General features: G+C 38.6%; 1 protein-coding gene across 7 annotated transcripts in view; it reads right to left on the reverse strand.

The window, feature by feature from the left end:
• ENOX2 (ecto-NOX disulfide-thiol exchanger 2) overlaps positions 1–18,617 on the reverse strand; it is a 359,324-nt gene that overhangs the window by 203,703 nt on the left and 137,004 nt on the right. For 4 of the 7 annotated variants that reach the window (XM_037037284.1, XM_037037283.1, XM_037037288.1 and 1 more), the window contains exon 1: positions 12,080–12,157. The exons of 1 other annotated variant lie outside the window; for it this stretch is intronic. The gene's annotated coding sequence lies outside the window, so the exon portion shown is untranslated. Of the gene's footprint in view, positions 1–12,079; positions 12,224–18,617 lie in introns of those variants that run through there. 2 more of the 7 variants (XM_037037285.1, XM_037037286.1) reach the window with 1 other exon arrangement.

Consider the following 18,617-nt stretch of genomic DNA (forward strand, 5'->3'; position numbering starts at 1 on the left):
AACAGCCAACATTCTGCACCACAGTGGCCTAGATATACCTACTTATTCTAATGCAGGAGGGGTTGCTGCACTGGTTTTGAGCCTGGCTGTATATTGCAGTCATTTGGGGAGCATTTGAATAACAGTGATGACTATCCCCCAATTTTTATTCTGATTCAATTGATTATGAACACTGACTTTATATGTACACTGCCTCTGTTTAGATCTCATTCCCTCTACTTATTATCTGGGCAAATTACTTAACTTCTCTGTATTTAAATTTTGCTATCATTAAAATGAGGATAATCATAGAATTACTATGAAAATCAAGTAAGTCAATAAATTGTCTGGTACACAGAAGGTGTCCCATCACATTAGCTATTATTGTTATTTGTAATCAAGTATTTTAATTATTATACTTTGGTGTCATGGAAGAGAAAGGAAGACTTGTTGAGTTTGCAACCCCATGTGAATGACAATGCTGAAATGGTGGCAGAGGTATTCATGATTGAAATTCATGAAAATCAAATGTCTTCACTGTAATGTACTACTTTGAGGTAAATCAGATGATACGAGGTTGGCCATCTGGAATTTATGTTGATTTTACACATAAAGAAGTAAAAAATATAAATGTAGCACATTTATATTAGAATAACCCTATCTATTTGTACTACATAATGGACTGTCATTGCTGGTTTCCCCTGGTTTAAAATAATTTCTAAGGATAGGACTGAAAAATCAAAAGTCATGTTAATCTTCAAATAAACAGGAACATTGGGGGTGCGGGGTTCTTGTTATACTTTTCACTATTCCAAGGGGAGGAGAGACTATCATCCTATTTGCGAGAGGGGACAGACAGACAGTACTATAAAAACTTCTTTGGGCTTTCACCCCACCCCTGCTTGCTCCTTGCCATAGGAGGGCTGACTTAATATGATTTGTAAAATTAGAATAAAAGTAAGTGCTCTATCATGGTTTAACCTCTGCATTCTGCTATGAGGTCAGATGTCCCTGAGTTGACATGACTCTTTTTCTCTTACAAACTGAGTAGACCTTGTTCAGGACATAGGTACTTTTTTTTTCCAGTGGCAGACCCACAGGCCCACCTTGCTCTTAATTTCTAGTGTCCAAATGAATTGTGACACAGGGCATCACTCTCAATGACACTGTCAGGGTAAGTAGTCTGCTCTGCAGACTCAATCTTCCCCATAGGTAGGTACCAAGGTATAGATTTGGAGCTGGAGATGGTAGGAAGCCTCATTCCATGTTCTTCAATCCACTTTTACTTCTAATAAAGCTGATACCATATTTTTTTCTCACATGGATTTTTGGGGTTTGTTCTCAGTTTGGTGCAGAACTAGAAGGAGAAAAGAACTCATACTCTCAAACCCTAGGAAATAGCAACAGTAATTGTAAGAGTAGTATCTGGGTTTTCAAAAACACTAACAGATGTGGAAACAGATTTTTTAAAAAGGTTTCTGTGCTTTACTCAGGGTCAAAATACTAATAACAAGCAGCATATCCAGTACTAAAAACACTACAATCAACATTTCTTTTATTACATGTCTGCGTATGCTCCATTCTCTTAGTAAGGCCAGGTAGTCTTTTATAGGCCCTGAGATTTATTTATTTATTTATTTATTTATTTATTTATTTATTTAAAATATATTTTAATGATTATGCCATTACAGTTGTCCCATTCCCCCTTTCACTCCCCTCCACCCTGCACACCCCTCCCCCACCATTCCCCCTTTCGTTCATGTCCATGTGTCGCAAGTTCTTTAGATTATGTATTTCCCATAGTATTCCTGCCCTCCCCCTGTCTATTTTCTACCTACCGTCTATGCTACTTATTCTCTGTACCTTCTCCCCCCTTCCCCTCTCCCACTCCCCTGTTGCTAACCCTGTATGTGATCTCCATTTCTATGGTTCCGCTCCTGATCTAGCTGTCCTCTTGGTTTGCTTTTGTTTTAGGTGTGGTTGTTAATAACTGTGAGTTTGCTGTCCTTTCACTGTTCACATTTTTTTATCTTCTTTTTCTTAGATAAGTCCCTTTAACATTTCATATAATAAGGGCTTGGTGATGATGAACTCCTTGAATTTGACCTTATCTGAGAAGCACTTTATCTGCCCTTCCATTCTAAATGAAAGCTTTGCTGGATAGAGCCATCTTGGCTGTAGGTCTTTGCATTTCATGACTTGGAATACTTCTTTCCAGCCCCTTCTTGCCTGGAAGGTCTCTTTTGAGAAATCTGCTGACAGTGTAATGGACACTCCTTTGTAGGTGACTGTCCCCTTATCTCTTGCTGATTTAACAAATGACAGTTGCTTTGATAACTTTAGTAAACTAACAGGAGAAGAAAACAAAATCTAAGAATCCTCTTAGTCTGAAATTGAGTTTTATTGACCTAAAAGTGATTTTTTTTCAGAAAACTCTTTATTGAAAAATCAAGAAATTAAGAGATTCTCTAGACAATATTTGAAACAAAGTATAGACCACATATAAAATATTATTTTAATTTTTTCCTATTTGAATGGAGTAGCCCCAAGGGTGGGCTGGGATGGGGGACACAAACTTTCCCCTGACATGTAAACAAGTGTCACAGAGAGTTCCTTCTGTGATTTGCTGAGCTGCTGGAGTTTAGCTCTACAGATGCAATTCTCTCATAGGTATTTCCCAGTGTCAAACTCCTTTTCTAGCTTGAGGTCAAATGGTGTTCCCCTGTGTGGTTCACAGAAGAGATATTGGACCTCACGTACCACTGGGTTAGCTTGCTGCAATCATGTGATACTATTAGCATGGGGAAGCCAGCTCCTCTAGGTTATAGATACATTTTCTGAAGTTCAAATGAGTCAATCACATGCCACAGTCACAGCCAACTTGAAATGACTATATAGGTCTAGTAATAATTAGCTCTGGTTCTGCCAATAATTAACCATGTGAATTTAGACAAGTCCCATCTCTGGGTCTCAGTTTCTTCATGTGTAAAAATGATGGAGTTAGACGAGGTTGCCTCCAATTCTAAAATACTATGATTCAACATATACCACTAGCCTCTATAGTACCAACAATGTGAGGCTGAACTTCATGTCTGCAGAGAGAAGAACTCCTAAGGACTTAGGTAGAATGAAGTCATAAAATCATTCCAAAGCTATTTAATAGTTGGGGCAACTTAAGAGAGAATATTTGCACTTTTCTATCCTGACTCTTTTGTGCTATCCTCAATTTCCTCTCCTCCTGACAGTCCTTGAAGATGAAAAAATTCACACTTTCTATCAGACCTGAGAAAGAAAGAAGTTAGAATATCTTTTTGATCATGTAAGTATCAAGATATGGTTTTATTTCTTGAGACTGTAATCAGTAAAAATGTCCAAAGACTAAAGAAATTGAGTAGGGCTATTAGTCTACTCTTTTCCTTCCATCTGAATGAACAATAGGCTCTTCTTGCCCTTGGCAATATAACAATTCAGCTGACGTGCTAGAAATACCATGCAACAAAATATAAAATGGTGGCATATTCTCTCTTTAAAAACAATCAATACTTTCATTTGTGGACTTCAGAATACACGTGAAACAAAAGTCTTAGCCCTTTTATTCTGAGGTAAATCAAAGAGCTGTAAGTGTCATAGAAAAATTTCCTGGGTCACTGTACCTCTTCCAGGTAAGAAAAGAGAAAAGTACTCCCAGGCAGATGAGTGCTCATCTCATTCTTACTTTTTTCTTACAAGTGGGCTTGAACAACTTCCCTTGAAAACTCATTTCTATATATAGTTCTTCCTTTTGTCTGACTGAAACTCTGAGTGCTGCTCTGCAGGCCCACTTCTTATTCATCTAGTCTTAGCAGTACTGGAACAGTAGTGGAGCTGTTCATGATATTATCTTTGATGGTGTCATCTCATTTTGGATACAGAAATTCCAAAGAAAACCTTGAGAACTGAGTTAGGGGTCTAAATCCAGTTTAGATACAATCTGAAGGTCCTTATCATGTCATAACTTTCCTGGTGAGGCTAGTCCATCAGAACCAAAGTCATTTCTCCTCTCTGGTTATTAGCAACTCATCTCTAAAATGAAATGACTATGAAAAATACATCAACAGAAAGAATCACCACACCAATGCAAATTACTATCGAACCAAAACATCTTCTTGCAGATACTGAACATTTGAGATTCAATCATTATTACAAATGGAAAATGGTTGAGGATCCATCTGTTTAAACTGAGTGATTCATCATTCACATAAACTTTGGCAATACTGCTTAGTACTGGGCATCACCTATTGAAGTGAAAACTTATCATCTTTCAATACAGACCTAAGATCTCTTTCCATGAGAAAAGATCATGGAACTAGGACTATATCCACAACTGGATGATGATTCTGGCATCATAATTATCTCCAGATTCATTGTTCCCTCTTTCAGAGTGTTGACACCTACTTTGAGAATTAGTGCAGTATCATGTTGCTTAAAACAATGCGTTCGATTTTACTCATCATCTGGATGGCCTCATGGAGTCTTCCACTTTAGTGGAAGTATTTGAGAAGAGAGTTGGTATCTCTTATTCCTATAAATCCATGTGTATCTCAAACCAGGGAGCAGCTGGAATCTTTTGGACAGGAACTTGGCATTATAATTTGATAAGAGTTGAACAATCTTCTACTCTTTGTCTATAGAATATCATGTGTATGAGTGCAATCACTGCAATCCTACATAATTTATGTAGCTGCAGCATGATTTAGGGAACATTTCCATGGGGAAAAGATAAAATTTGAGTGCAAACTCTGAAGGATTCTGAGCCTATCTTGAGATAAAAGCTGCAAAGGAGCCAGATCCACAAAGAAAAAGTTTTTGGTCAAATATTGCAGTAATGTCTAACCCATATTGTTGATCTACTTCACAGAGGGGTTGGAATAGGACACTGCAATTCCACCTATCAGTTTCCATTGGGAACTCATGAAATTTCACCTAGTAAAGAGGCTAGGATTCCATTAGAACTAGGTATTCTCTTCACAAGCACCAAACTTGATGTGTAGCTACTCTCAGGAGGTAATTTCTCTAAGATTGAAGTTTGACTTTTAGGAAGAAGTAAGGCAGTCAGATGATCAACGTTAGATAGCAACCACCCAGGTTGCACACAGCTCTACCCTAGGAGTGCAAAGGGAATAACAGAGAAGATTGAGGCAAAGGGGAAAGCAATTCTTTAGCCAAACATGTGATCAACAAATATTTATTTACCATCTATTGTGTGCCAGACATGAGTCAGAGGCCCGCCCAACAAAGGGCTGATGACTGAGTTGAGAGGCTAAAACATATTTGTATGAACATATAACCAGTAGTTTAAGGTGGTCTATAGTCAGTGCCTAGTAATTCATATGAATATAATGATCAAGGGGTTTCAGAGACACAAGTGAACAGCTCAAAATAGGATGAAGGTAGGACTTGTATGATGTGTGGTCAGTTGGACAGGATTTTAACAGGTGAAAGAGGAGGAAGAACATGCTACACAAAGGAAATGATAGGGATATGTACTGAAGTAGGTGGGCACTGTGCCTTTTTAGAGACAGTATCAGATAGCCTTGGCTGAAGTAGAAGATCTGTTTTGGGGATTAGCAGGGGAAAAAAGCTGAAATTTTTAAAAAATGGCATCTCAGAGTTTTGAGGGATTCTAGAAATGAAATCTCAGCTCTGCTCACCTTATTCTCACACAAACATAGATTTCCCAAGTGTGACACCAATGGTTAATATACATGTTAGTAATGGATCCAGGTTACTGATATGTACAGACATAGTAATCACAGCATAGTAGTTAGAGATAGGCTTTGGAGTTGGAAGCCTGGCTAAACTACTTGCTATATGCTTACCCTTGGGCATTAGTTAACTTTTATTTCCTCACCTATAAATATGGATAATAGTAAGAAAAGGGGAAAGAATGCATGAAGGAGACAAAAAGGAACATGAATCTGCCAAATGTATTGCCCAGGAAGGCAGGAGTAGAGATAATTCAAGCAAGGGGAGGCTGTTAATAGCATCAAATGAAGTAAACAGGTCTAGATGGTTGAGAACTGCCAAAGTCCACTCACTTTGACAATTTGGAGGTCACTAGGGACTTTTATGAAGTTACTTTTAGCATAAAATAAGAAAGGCAGTTTGTAGAAAAGAGTGAGGTAGGAAAGATGGGAAAGGAAGCAAAAAAGGTATAGTGAGTTAGTGAGAGAAAGACAGAGAGAAAGGGGGAGAGAGAGAGAGAGGCTTTGATTCAAAGGGGTCACAGAGTTGAATGATATAATAGCTATATGTATATCTCAGCTTAGAACTGAAATGGCTTGTAGCTCCTGTAGGGACTTCCAACCCTAGCTTTCCTTCTTGCTAAGTAAGATACAAGGAATGGTGACAAGGGGAAGAGGAATATATACTTACAAAATATCTTCCCTCTTCCTTTTCTCTACCACTGCATAGGAAGAAAATTCCATTAGAAAGAAATCTATACATTAAAAAAGATTTTAATTATTCATTTATTTTTAGAGAGAGTGGAAGGGAAGGAGAAAGAGAGGGAGAGAAACATCAATGTGTGGTTGCCTCATGAGTGCCCCCGCACTGGGGACCTGGCCTGTAACCCAGGCATGTGCCCTCACAGGGACTCAAACCGGCAACCCTTTGATTCACAGACCCACACTCAATCCACTGAGCTACACCAGCCAGGGCTGATCTGCACATTTATAATTCCATATAATTGCCAGCTACACAACTATAAGAGATTCCCAGCATATTAAAACCTCATTAATTTAAACTACAGTAATTTGAAATTTGTACAAATTTAACTTGTGCTAGTTACCTTTGTACTTACAAAGAAAGGGTTCAGTAAACAAATAGTGCCAAAAAGGATTTCAAGGGATATTTCATTGTTGGTGTACAAAAGTGCATTTGATAAAACTAATAATGGAACTGCCTTTTGGCCCAGCAATCCCACTGCTGGGAATATACTCTAAGAATCCCGAATCACCAATTCAAAAAGAACTTATGCATGCCAATGTTCATAGAAGCATTATTTACAGTAGCCAAGTGCTGGAAACAGCTTAAGTGCCCATCAGTAAATGAGTGGATAAGAAAATGGTGGTACATTTAATGAGTTCCGGCCAAGATGGAAGCGTAGGTAGAAATGCTTCACTTCCTCACACAAAAGAAGGATAGCCACCAATTTAAAAACAATAAATAAACAGTAATACCACAAAATCAAATTCCATAGAACTCTGACAACCAAGGAGTTAAATGTTCATCCAAACTAGTAGGAAGTGTGGAGACAGGCACCCAGGCAGAGATGTGGCAAGGTGGCAGACTACGTGAATGAGGCAGAGCTGGCTGACCAGAAAATAAAGAAAGATTCAAAACCTCTAGCTATTCAAAATATTGTGGGTGTTGGAAAGGCAGGGGAAACTCCTAGTCTCACAGGAGAGTTCATTAGAAAGTGGGACTAGAGCAGAGATAGGAAGGGAGCGACATTGTTCCTTCTCTTGACCGCTCCCCCACAGACAGGGCCCCAACACACCAAAGAGGAATGCCCCACCCTGGCATATACCTAAGGCTCTGCTCCCTTACAACAGGTACACCAAGACAAATAAATATGACCCAAATGAAAAAAAAAAACAGATCAAAACCCCAGAAAAAGACCTAAGCAACACTGGTAATCAGGATGCCCACAGAATTGACTGAGCTCTGTTGCAAAATGAAGGAAGAAATGAAGGCTATACAAATTGATATAAAGGAAAATATACAGGAAATCAACAGTGAAGGGAAGGAAACTGGGACTCAAATCAATGATTTGGAAAAACAAGAAGAAATAAACATCCAACTGGAACAGAATGAAGAAACAAGAATTCAAAAAAGTGAAGAGGGACTTATGAACCTCTGGGACAACCTGAAATGTTTCAATATCCAAATTATAGGGGTGCCAGAAGGAGAAGAGGAAGAGTAAGAAATTAAAAACTTATTCAAACAAATAATAAAGGAAAAATTCCTCAGTCTGGTGAAGGAAACAGACTTCTGGGAAGTTCAGGAAGCCCAGAGAGACCTAAAGAATTTGGGCCCAAGAAGGAAAACACCAACCCATATCATAATTACATTACCCAAGATTAAAGATAAGGGGAGAACCTTACTTCTCAGATAAGGTCAAGTTAAAGGAGTTCATCATCACCAAACCCTTATTATAGGAAATGCTAAAGGGACTTCTCTAAGAAAAAGAAGATCAATAACTATGAACAGTAAAATTACAATAAACTCTTAACTTTCAAAAACTGAACATTAAAAACAAAAACAAAAACTTAGCAAACAACTAAGAATAGGACCAGAATCAGAGAATTGGAGATCACATGGAGGGTTATCAGTGGGGAGGGGGAGAATGAGGGGGAAAGGTACAGGGAATAAGAAGCATAATTGGTTGGCATAAAATAGAGAAGGGGGAGGTTAAGAATAAATAGTATATGAAACAGAGAAGCCAAAAAACTTACATGTACAACCAATGGATATGAACTAAGGGGAATGCTGGAGGGTAGGGTGTGCAGGGTGGAGTGGGAATAAAGGGGAGAAGAAAATTGGGACAACTGTAATAGCATAAGCAATAAAATATACTTAAAAATAACAACAACAAAAAACCTGTCGTACATTTACACAATGGAATACTTACTATGCAGCACAAAGAAAGGAGCTCCTACTCTTCACAACAGCATGGATGGATCTGGAGAGCATTATGTTAAGTGAAATTATGTTAAGTCAGGCAGTGAAAGACAAATACCATATGATCTCACCTATAAGAGGAACCTAATCAATAAAACAAACAAGCAAGCAAAATACAACCAGAAACATTGAAATAAAGAACAAACTGACAATAACCCGAGAGGAGGGGGGAGAAGGATAGTAGGGCAAGGGCCATCAAGGTACATGTATAAAGGACATATGGACAAAGCCAAAGAGGGTAGGTTTGAGGGTGGGAGACAGGAATGGGTGGGGTGGAGAGGCTGGGTGGGGTGAAAATGGAGACAACTGTACTTGAACAACAGTAAAAAAATAAACAAAAATATAAACAAAAAAAACAGTGGTACACTTACACAATGGAATACTATGCAGCAGAAAGAAATACTGCTACCTTTTGTGACAGCATGAAAGGAACTGGAGAGTATAATGCTAAATGAAATAAGCCAGGTGGTGAAAGACAAATACCATATGATCTCACCTATAAGAGGAACCTAGTCAACAAAACAAACAAGCAAGCAAAACATAACTAGAGGCACGGAAACAGGCAACAGATTGATAGCAACCAGAGGGCAGATGGAAGGGAGATAAGGGGGGGAGAAGGGGAAGGGTCAAGTCAAGGAACAGGTATAAATGACCCATGGACATGGACAACAGAGTGGGGAATGACTGTGGGAGAGAAGGACATGTCTGGGGGAGGGGGAACAACTGGGGGAAATTAGGACAACTGTAACAAAACAATAAAAAGTGCAAAAAAATCCCCCAAATTTCAAGGGAGCTAATTTTGCCTGCCAGGGGCCCATTTAACCTATTCTAAAGAACATACAGTTTTTTAAAGACTTCAGCGTATTCATTATTAGAATGCAAATTGATTCTGCTAATTATAGATTAGCATAATCTACTGCAAAATCCTAAAAGGGCAATGGATACTTTGGTATCACTGAATATGCTCATTAGAAATAAAACTGCAATTGTTTAAAGTTAGTTCACAGTTCAGATTGATGCATACCCTTTTTCCTCACTCTCACGATTTAACTACAGTTCAGGAGGTATTTCTGTAAACTGGCACATTGCTTATCATGAATACAGTGGGAAAGGTAATAAATGATTTAAAAAAAGGCCTTGGAGCAACCAGCACAGATGTCTTCAAGTTGATGCATTAAATCCTGTAACTCTCTCCATAGATTTAACCCTTAAGCTGATTTAAGTCTTGGTTAACATACTAATCTATTGCACCAACTTGGAGAGCTGGTGGGTTTTTTTTTTAATGTTCATAACTAATTAGGATAAAAAGGGTTGCTACATGAAAGGACACTGAGAGAAACAAGAAGGGACTACAAACTACAGAAAGGAGACAGGATATATATATATATATATATATATATATATATATATATAATGCAGTATAATAACAAATGACTAAAATTATGCCTCTAAATGATAAGCAGACTTTAGATCATGTTGAATATATGCCCTTAAAAAGGCAAATAAGTTTATAGTGGGTGATCACTTAGTAAGGTGCTTAAATGTCTAATCACTATGTTGTATACCTTAAACTAATATAATACTGTGTGTCAACAGTAACTGAAAATCAATTTATTTTAAAATGGCAGATAAGTTTACACACACATACATAAGACTTGTAGCCATAATGGCTAACCTGAAAATGTGAAATGTATTGATGTTTAAAGATATAAAGTTTATAATATTATCATATAATAACACAATAAAAGCAACATTATTGATTATCATATTAAGTACTTTACCTGAATAATTTAATTAAATTTTACTAATAATCCTAAGAAGTAGGCTTTATTTTTTTGTTGTTTAAATTTATTGGGATAAATTTGTTAATAAAATTACACAGGTTTCAGGTGTACAATTCTATAATACATCATCTGTATATTATAATGTGTGTTCTCCACTCCAAGTCAAGTGTCCTTGCATCACCATTTAACCCCTCTTTACCCTCTTCTACCTGCCCCCAGGGCCCTTTGCCTCTGGTAATCACTGTGCTATTGTCTCGTCTATGAGGTTTTTATCTTGCTTAATGCCCTCACATTTTTCACCCAGCCCAGCAACTCCTCTCCCCTCTTGAAAACATTATGCTAAGTGAAATAAACCAGTCAGAGAAAGAAAAATATCATATGATATCACTCATATGTGGAATCTAATGAACAAAATAAACCAACAAGCAAAACAAAAACAGATCCAAAGAAAAAGAAGTAGGTTTTAGTATCATTTCAACTTCACAATTGATGAAAGTGAAACTGAGAGAAGTTAAGGAACCAATCCCAGGCCACAGACAGACACAGACCTGGGATTAGATAGAACTCAGGCCAGTTCCTTGGCTATATACTATGCCTTTCCAATGGTCTGGAAAATACAGCTCTCAAAGCATCATTCTTTTCTTGAGGGAACCAGCTAGCTAATGTTTTACTGTATTCTTATTTTCCAAACTTTTATTTAATAAATATCTTGATTTATAAGCAGAAAGACCTATGATCTAAGAGTCACATATGATATTAGATATTTATAAACATGTTTAATGTTTTAAGTTGAATATAAAAGTAATAGTAAAAAGAACACCATGAGTTGTCTGTTAGGTTCATATCCCAGATTCTCAGATCAGTCTGTATATACTTAGGATACTATTTCCAAATAAATAGCAAAGTAACAAAGAGATGAAATTTTAAAATATCAAATTATCAGTTAAGATCTGGTTCTATTGTTTTCCCCAATTCAATTTGGAGAATTTAACTGAGAACAGATAAATGGAGCATAAAGGAGTGGAAAGATTGCAGGGGAGGCTGCTGTAGAGGATTTGGGAAACTCTGTTCCTCAGTTGTTCTAAGAGAGCTATGAGGGCATAAAATACATGCAAGCATAGTGTGTTCCGGAGGAAATGGGTAGGCTAGGGACATGCAATATCTTCATTAAAAGTGAAAGTGAGGGTAGCCTGTCACATGTACATATAAAGAAAAATGTACAATGAAAACACTCACTCATGCCATTCCTTCTACCTAAATCAATGTTCTGTACTTATCTCTTCCTATCTCAAGCTTACACATTCAAGGGCCAGCTACAAACGCCACTTCTGCTGTGAAGTCTTACACAATGCCCATAGGTTTTCTTCCTTTTACACTTTGACCATAGCATCTATGATTTTTAAAAACGAGTTATTTATGTATGTGTCCCCCATCCCCAATTTCACCATGAGTTCCTAGAATGCAGGGGACTCTTTCTCATTTCTATAGTTCCTTCAAATTCTAGCAGAAGGCTTGCCATATACATACTAGGTGTTCAGAAAATGTTGACTCAATAGCACTGGCTTAAGAGAGTGCATTATCGCCTAGCTTACCTGAAGGAGCATTTGTTCTCTTTCTTTTCTTGCTTGACTCTCCTCCATTCTCAATGAGGCCTTCTGTGACCAGAGGGCCACTGGTACTACCAAATTGCAGGGGTTCGTTGTTGTTGGCAGGGTCAAAGGGCAGCTGGTTCAATCCTAAAGAAGAAAAAGAAGCCAAAATCCAGACTCCATTAAGGACTGGGATTTCTCCTGATTTTATTATATGAGTCACTGGAGGAAAAAGTAAATCTTAAGACTCTAGAATAACCAGGGAATTCCTTAAGCTAGTTGTTGACTCTAATTTTTACAGATCTTAGTGACAAGTAGAATTAAAACAAAGGGTCTTATAAGACTGTAGTTCTGTCATTTGTAAGATCCCCCCCATTTCTGGGAAATTAGCATGTCTGACCACAAGATTCCAATTACTTTCAACCTCTTCCCTTAAAGAGATAGGACCCTCTTCAAATGTGGCTGACATATTTCACAGATATAGAACAAACATTTCAAAATTTATATGGAACCATAAAAAAACCCAAATAGCCACAGCAATTTTGAGGAAGAAAAACAAAGTAGGAGGTATCATACTACCTGATACCAAACTATATAACAAGGCCACTGTAATCAAACAGTCTGGTACTAGCATAAGAACAGACACATAGATCAAAGGAACAGAACAGGGAGCCCACAAATAAACCCAAGTCTCTATAGTCAATTAATATTCAACAACTGGGTAAGAAGCATTAAATGGAGTAAAAATAGCCTCTTGAATAAATGGTGCTGGGAGATCTGGACAGCTACATGCAAAAAAATGAAACCTGACCACCAACTTAGACCATGTACAAAAGTAAACTCAAGGTAGATAAAAGACTTAAATATATGTCATGACACCATAAAAGTTCTAGAGGAGAACATAGGCAGGAAAATCTCAGATATCCCATGTAGCAATATTTTCATAGATATGACCCCTAAAGCAAGGGACATAAGGGAAAGAATGAACAAATGAGACCTCATCAAAATAAAAAGCTTTTGCACAGCTAATGAAAACATCAGCAAAATCAAAAGGGAACCAACCATATGGGTAAATATATTTGCGAATGATACCTTGGACAAGGGTTTGATCTCCAAAATATATAAAGAACTCACATGACTCCACTCCAGGAACACAAACAACCCAGCTTAAAAAATGGGCAAAGAATCTGAACAGACACTTCTCCAAGGAGGACATATAGAGGGCCCAGAGACATATGAAAAGATGCTCTGCATCACAAGCCATCAGAGAGATGCAAATTAAAACCACAATGAGATAGCACTTCACATTTGTCAGAATGGCCATCATAAACAAATCAACAAAAAAGTGCTGGAGAGGTTGTGGAGAAAGGGGAACCCTAGTACACCATTGGTGGGAATTCAGATAGGTGCAGCCACTGTGGAAAACACTATGGAATTTCCACAGAAAACTAAAAATGGAACTGCCTTTTAACCTGGCATTTCCACTGATGGAATTATACCCCAAGAATCCTTAAACACCAATTCAAAAGAACCTATGCACCCCAATGTTTACAGCAGCACAATTTACAATAGCCAAGTGCTGGAAGCAACCTAGGTGCCCATCAGTAAATGAGTGATCAAAAAAGTATTGTACCTTTACACAATGGAATGCTATGCAGCAGAAAGAAAGAAGGAGCTCCTACTCTTTGCAACAGCATGGATGGATCTTGAGAACATTATGCTAAGTGAAATAAGCCAGGCAGTAAAAAACAAATACCATGTGATGTCACCTATAAGTGGAGCCTATCAACAAAACAAACAAGCAAGCAAAATATAACCAGCGGCATTGAAATAAAAAATATACCAATAGTAACCAGAGGTGAGAGGGGAGGGGATAATAGTGGGAAAAAGAGGAAGGGTCATCAAGGAACATTTATAAAGGACCCATGGACAAAGCCAAAGGGGGGTAGGATCAAGGGTGAGAGGCGGAGGTGGGTGGTGTGTGTGTGTGGGAGTGGTGGGGAGAAAATGGAGATAACTACACTTGAACAATAATGAAAAGAGAAATAGAAATTAAAAATTAAAACTGTATAAAAATTCTTCGTATAAAAAATGTGCCTATATTTGGACCCACTGTTTGTTTGCAAAAGCTTAGCCATGAATTCCTTAGATTATCTCTTGACAGTTTCTTATTCTTTCATTGCAAGGGTTGTTGAATCAACGCAGGTATACTCAGAATATCCTGGTGTCAAAGTCTCTTCCAATGATGATATAGAGATTTCCAAAAGAGAAAACCATAACTACATAGCAAATGAGAAATGGAAACAAAGATATATAACTTGCAAAGGGGGGTTATTTAGTAATTGAAGTGTTGGGAGTTATGACCCAGATTTGGGGAGTGTTAATCACATTCTCTTCAAACAATATCAGAAGCACCGTCACTTTACCAGTAGCTTTTGTACCACATAACATGGCAAAAGACATTTTCTACTCTCTAAGTCTTACACAATTCAGTGAGGGATGAGTAGAGATAGTTGTTACTCCTCTGGCAGCAGAGGAGAAGCCAATTATGCTTCCATTAAAACTTCCTAAAATATGGAATCAAAAGGTTTGTTAAATCCCAATGTTAGGCCATCTCTCCCAAGTCTTTTATCTACTGGTTCTGCAATTCTATCCAAGAAATCAGGTTGGCCTGCCATGGCTCCTTTTTTAACCCTCAATTTTTCTACGACCCACAGTTACACAATTCTTGAGGCACTATTTTGAAATGCCATTACAAGCTTGGGATCCAGTCAGGTGAAAGTCAATCAGGTTTCAGTAAAATGAATGCTAAAGTTCTAACAAAATGATTTTTTGTTATTGTTCTGATTCTAACAAAATAACTTTACATTATTGCTTTTAATTAAAATATCCCTTACTAATGTTATAGCCCACATAACAAGTACCATTTCCTCAGTAATCAGACTCAGAACATCTCCATTAGATGTCTTCTGAAAACTGTCAAACATTTTCACTTTATATCCTCTGAGTACCTAAGTGAAATAATGAAAACTTTCTTCTATATCTTAAGTCAACCACTCACCGCATCACATTTATGTCCTATTGGATCCCTACCATAAGTAGAATAAAACAAGTCTGTGTATTAGAAAATATTCAGATCATGACCAAGACTATTTTCAAAGTTTGTAAGCTCTCCTAAAAAAGATCTCTCTCTCTCTCTCTCTCCCTCTCTCTCCCTCCCATACAACTGTATTCCTGGTGCTGAGCACCATGTCTGCTACACGCGGTATTGAATGAATGAATTAATACTCAATAGGGCAGGGAGGTGACTCATTCTATTAATTTGTGTAGTTATTAAAGACTTGACAGCTGATAATCAAGAATTAATGCCACAATTTAAAAGTTCTGATGCTGATTATACCAACATTGCTTAAAATAATTAGATTTCAAATGCATCCTAATCGCTCGAATACTACACTGCAGGATGGTAAAATCTTGATCAAAAGGGATGATAGGGAATTAGGAGGTTCTAATTAATAATGCTTAATCAGGAAATCTTTTCTTATTTTGTTTTGCATTTGATAATTTTACAGAATAATATCTTAATCCATTTTCCTAGTTTATTAAGTAGAAGACTACGAATCTTACAGAGCTTTAGAGCCACAGCCATGATCTATAAAAGGAGGTTAATTGTAGTACCTAACTCATGGGACTGTTAAATGGATTAAATTAGACCATGTATGTAGAACAATCTGCATCAAATCTGACATAGCAGATGCTCAATAAATATTAACTGCCATTGTTCTAACTTTGAATTTCTAATTTTAATTCACAGAAATTGTTGATGTACAATGTGAGGAGATTAGTCTGCATTGGTATATCTTGATTTTAGTTTATGCTCTACTTTCCTCATTAAATGTGGGGGCGACTTTCCTCACAAGTCCCCCCAAGTGCCACGGATGAGAGTAAATATGATCGAGACATGATGTGGTCTGCTTAGGGAGGAGAAGTGGCCATTTTCCCAGAGGAAAAAGGCCGTGAGCAGTGGCCAGTTTCTCAGGGGAAAAAGGCCAGCAGCAGCCAGTTTCTCCGAGGAGAAAAAGGCCTCGAGCCCCCTCCTCCAGGGCTTTTATTGGGTTCTAATAAATAGGAATACAGGGTGGCAAGGATCAAACAGTAGATAACATTTCAAGGAAATCTGAGGGCTTCAGTCTGTCAGGAACAGAGTTTTAGGGTTTCCTGCTCGAACCCTTAACATATGAATGAAAGCACTCTTAGCAGAGCAGATTTCACAGGTTTATCAGGAAGTCTTTGTGGTGCCAGATTTTTCCCCAGACACACTCTAGCAAGGCAAGGAGCTGCACCTCTCCCCAACAGGTATTCAGGCTTAAGGGGATTAGAACCAGGAAGTGCTTCTCTCAGAGAACATGGGGACTCAGGCTATGTGGGGGGGGGGGGGGGGCNGGGGCGCGCAAGAGTCTATTGCTCCCTGTCACAGCACCCCCCAGTCCTTCCATGAAGGCCTCCCACGTGATGGAGTCTGGCTTAGGTTGCCTCCCACTGTGAGGGGTCTTACTCGTCACTGACTTCCGACCAAGCTTTGGGGGCAGGGAGAGGAAACTGAGGCAGTGTTTGCTACCAGAGACAAGCTTTGTCTCCTTCTGCTCGCACTCCAAAGGTCGTCCCTCACCTTTAGCCACAAGGGATCGAGATACAATTCCTAGAACCAGACAGAGCGGTCTGCAACAATGAAACTGATACAGGGTGCAGCCAAGGGGGGCCCAGAAAAGATTTGGAATGGTGTCCAGAACTCAAAGTGTATAGGAATATTGGAGGAAATATTATTAAGATGTCCTCACCACCCCCCCCCATGTCAGTTGGGGGAAGGGACGAATGGAGCAGGGCCACTGAGAGCTGTTTTGCATAGCAACAGTTTTGCAGCTAACCTCTGGAATGGTCATTTAACATATCTATAACCTTTAACTGGTTTCATAGATATGTTAAATAGCTGTGGCCAAGTTTTGGGCCAGGGAGAAGTGAGTGGCTGCTACCCTGGCTGGAACTGGGGCTGCTTCTCTGAGAGAGAAGTGCCTTCCAGAGAGCCATGTGGCTTTAGCAGAGTGCGGACCCTCTCTTGGCCAGGCGAAGGGGAGAGCCACTCTGTTTTGGAAAGATGTAGACCCCTGTAGCCATTAGGAGGGAGAGACACGCGGTTTCAGCAGAGTGCAGACCCCCTCTTGGCCAGGTGAAAGGGAAGACTACGCAGCTTTGCCATAATGAAGATCCCTGCGGCCAGGTGAAGAAGAAAGATGCGCTTTTGGTGGAGTGCGGCTTTGGTAGAAGAGGCCCGCGTGGCTTTGGGGCGCTCCCTTTGGCCGGGTGGCCTGGAAAGCAGGAGAGACTTTGACTGGAACTTGGTACAAAGAACTCTTGCCAGTGGAAGGCGCTGCATGACTTTGGATTAATTGGAGATCCTGCCTGGACAGGCGACACAGCTCACGTGCCAGCGACCTGAAAAAACGGATGTGTGCTCTTTTCCTGATTTACGGTACCGGAGTTGGGACAGTGGGAGAAGGGAGTGCTGTGTGTGGGTGTGTGTAGGTGTATACCCTTAAAGACTTTGATATTTTAATGAAGGCACTAGGCCTGAATAGCATTAAATAAACATTTTGTTTCCTTTTCACAAATCTCTGGCATTGAGAGATGTCTTTCCAATTGGCGGGGGACAGAAGAGCCCAATAGATATTAGTATATACCGTCCTTGGGAGGGGCCCCTGTTTTCTAAAACAGTTTTCGGCATCCCTCAGTGGGCCAAGTATTGCCCCGCCCCCTTGTTCGGTAACAAAACCTTTTCATTGCTGTTTGTACCTTTTCCTGAAAGTTGAAGGAGTCTAGGAAAAAATCTGATTTTTTGTTTGGCAATGAATAAGATTGGGATTTCAAGTACGTTCTGTGTATCCACCTCAAATATGACCCAGATATGTGAACTTGATAAATCAGCATACCATCTCAGGACTCGTTTCTCACAGAAAAAGATCTCTTATCACAGAAAAAGAAACATCTCACTCAGTAAGTTAATTCACTGAATACAAATCTACATTTTATATTATACTCCAGGACACAATACAGTCTCCAACGATTTCTAGTAGGAGAAGAAAGGCTAGAGAAATAGCAAAATTCTACGATACCAGTGCTTCCTAGCTACTTTTATTGTATTATTTCATTCCTCCCTTAGGACAACACTAAATAAACCAATAAATCAGGAAAGCAATACATACTTATAGGATCCTTTCTGTGTCATGTATATGTGATAATGTTAAATGCTGTTTTAAGTAAAACTATCCCATTAAAACTACTAAAATTCTAAAAAGAAAGCCACCACTTTCATTTTAAGAATTTTTGTTGCTCAAATTTCAATCATGACTTAAATGTAAAATATTATCAATTACCATACCCTACTTCTCACACAAACTACAGAATTTATCATTAAATCTCTTACAGACGTATTTCTACAATTTTCTCCTATACTTTATGAAACTGAAAAGGCATTAGATTAGAAAGA

This window comes from Sturnira hondurensis, unplaced genomic scaffold, assembly GCF_014824575.4.
Source record: "Sturnira hondurensis isolate 20B ecotype Veracruz unplaced genomic scaffold, ASM1482457v3 Scaffold0022910, whole genome shotgun sequence".
In the NCBI taxonomy this organism is placed as follows: domain Eukaryota; kingdom Metazoa; phylum Chordata; class Mammalia; order Chiroptera; family Phyllostomidae; genus Sturnira; species Sturnira hondurensis.